The 2736-nt window shown below is 40.8% G+C and overlaps 1 pseudogene; it reads left to right on the top strand.

Annotated features, from left to right (window-relative positions):
• Window positions 1-1053: 1053 nt before the first annotated feature.
• LOC130344923 (U2 spliceosomal RNA) lies at window positions 1054-1255 on the top strand (annotated as a pseudogene).
• The last annotated feature ends 1481 nt before the right edge of the window (window positions 1256-2736 follow it).

The raw sequence follows: 2736 nt of genomic DNA, 5'->3' as shown, positions 1-2736 counted from the left end.
GAAGGATGACAAGGAAGTTGTTTATTTTTTTCTGGGGTTCAAAGATGGAAAAGATGAAGAGGGAGGAAGTGATGAAGAGCGTGAAGAAAGGCGGATATAATTTCCCGGATATTAATCTGTTTTTAAAGACTCATTACTTTCTTTTAATTTATAAAGTGTCTCAGTGTAATAATTGGGTGGCAGACATGAGCAGGTATTTGGCAGGATGGTTGTTTTCCAAATGGGGCTGGTGTGAGAAGGATCTGAGGAGACCAATAGCGCAAGTTATACCTACCTTCTATGTGGTTCTCAGGTCTTTCAGTGATCAATTTGGTTTGAGTTCCCTGGGAAAACCTGAGAAAAAGAAAATTGAAAATGAAATAAGAAAAAATGAGAGATTATATGAAGTACCATTCTGCACTACTGCTCAGTCTGTGAAGATCTGGAATCTTTTTAATGTTAGAGGATTATCGAATAGACAGAGAGATGTAAACTGGATGACTTTTCATGGCTGCCTCCCAACCAGAGCTTTCCTGAATGGACGAGGAATAAGAGTGAGTGAGAAATGTCCAAGAGAGGGTTGTGGAGGCAGGGAGGATACAGTGCACTTATTTTGGAACTGTTTTTATGCAAGAGAATTTTTTATGCTTCTACAGAGGTTTTTTTCTGCAATCACGGGATATGTTGATTTTAATTTTGAGAAGATTTTTATTGGTCAGGATTTTAGCAGGAGAGAGGACACACGTGAAAGCTGGATTGTATTTTCTGTTTTTAAAGAAGTTTTATGGGATTCTAGAAACCTGCTTGTTTTTAAAAATGTGTGTATTTCTCCAAGGGAGTTGAAGAGACTTTTTTTTGGAAGGTTGTTTATTATTTTTCTATTTGACAAGAAGAGAATGGGAGAGGAAGAGGCTGAAAAGATTTGGAGATACAAGGAATGGAGAAAGTTGTAAGTATCCTGATCAAGGTTTTGAATTTGTGCTTCTCTTATAGTTTTCTTATTGAGATATTTTTCCGCATGATGTTTTTTCAGACTTTGTTTAGAAGTGATGAGTTTTGGTAGGTGACCTGATGATCGCTTGAACAATAGTCTGTAACTGAGGAAAAAAAAAAAAAAAAAAAATCTGTTCTTATCAGTTTAATATCTGATACGTCCCCTATCTGGGGACCATATATTAAATGGATTTTTGAGAACGGGGGCCGATTTCGAAGCTTGCTTCCGTCGCCCTATGCATTGACCCGATATGGCAGTATCTTCGGGTACAGTGCACCACCCCCTTACAGGGTTAAAAAGAAAGATTCCTACTTTCATTGCTACCTGCTTGCTGGCTAGCCAGCTAGCCAGCCCTGTGGGCCTTGCTGCTGCTGCAGCCAAAAAACAAAAGGTGGTGCTGCTGCTGCTTCTGCTGCTTCTGCTTCTGCTTGTGTCTGGCCGCTGTTGGAGCGTCCAGGCACAGGACTTCTGCTGCTGCTGACTAAATGGCCTCCTTAATTGGATCATTTGAGTAGCCAGCACACCTGTGCAGGTAGGGCATGACATGATAGGCAGCTGCCTTGATAGCGGGTGGGTGCTGAATGTTCCTAATTGACAAAATAAGATTAATGCTTATGAAGAAATATAAAATCTCATCCCTTCCCCAATATCGCGCCACACCCCTACCCCTTAATTCCCTGGTTGAACTTGATGGACATATGTCTTTTTTCGACCGTACTAACTATGTAACTATGTAACATAACATGGGGGGGGGGGGGGGGGGTCTCCTGGCTGTTCACACAGGTGTGTCATTGCTGTACATTGACCATGCATTGCTTCTGTGGTATTGCAAAGGCAAAGACAAATGCTTCCAGCCATCCATTGCACTAATGGATTGGTCATCAGCTGGCTGTCTATGTCCCGCATCAATATAGACCAAAGTACAGAGGGTTAGGCTATGCTATTGTGCACCTACCTGATGCATCAGAAGGTGCGAGGCCCTTGCTAAATTCTGTGCACAGACTTTGAGATCTATACTTTAGACTGTATCTAAACCTGCTCCAACATGGACTGACATTCTGGCCTACTTTCAGCCGATGCGACTTGTCTGTCGCTGAACAGTCGCTTTTTATGTATTCAGCACCTATGTATAATGTTGTAAAAATGCTCTAGAAGCTAAAGTCGCAGAAATGTCACACATATTTGGCCTGCAACTTTCTGTGCGACAAATTCAGACAGGAAAAATCAGTATAAATCCTTAGAAAATTATCCCCCAGTGTCTCCATCTGCTGGCGGTATTGAATAAGCATTGCTGCACTGATGGGGTATGCATTAGACGAAAAAAAAGAAGAAAAAGAAGAATAATACGCCCAGAAAAGAGGCGAAAAGGAGAAAAACGTAAAAAAACGTGAAAAAAAAGTAAGAGGAAGAGAAGGGAAAAAAAGGTGGAAATGGGTTTAAAAGTGATTTCGGCGGAGAAATATATATATATATATATATATATATATATATATATATATATATATATATATATACGCGCACACACACACATATATATAAACGTATTCTCCGTTGAGATATTGCAGCCGCTGCTGTGTCCAGGCCCAGGAGCCTTAGCACTGTGCTGTGATGTCACTCAATACCACTGACATCACTAGGTGTAAACAACATCTCTCCTTTGCTGTGTATGTGACTATGGAGCTGTTTGGTGATGTCGTCTATTATGGCCTTCATAGAAGCAACAGGAGATTGTTGCATCCATCTAGAACCCTCAGAACTACAGT

This window comes from Hyla sarda, unplaced genomic scaffold, assembly GCF_029499605.1.
Source record: "Hyla sarda isolate aHylSar1 unplaced genomic scaffold, aHylSar1.hap1 scaffold_739, whole genome shotgun sequence".
Classification (NCBI taxonomy): domain Eukaryota; kingdom Metazoa; phylum Chordata; class Amphibia; order Anura; family Hylidae; genus Hyla; species Hyla sarda.
The sequence above is the reverse complement of the archived record's forward strand: the minus strand, read 5'-3'. Positions and strand labels throughout refer to the sequence as shown.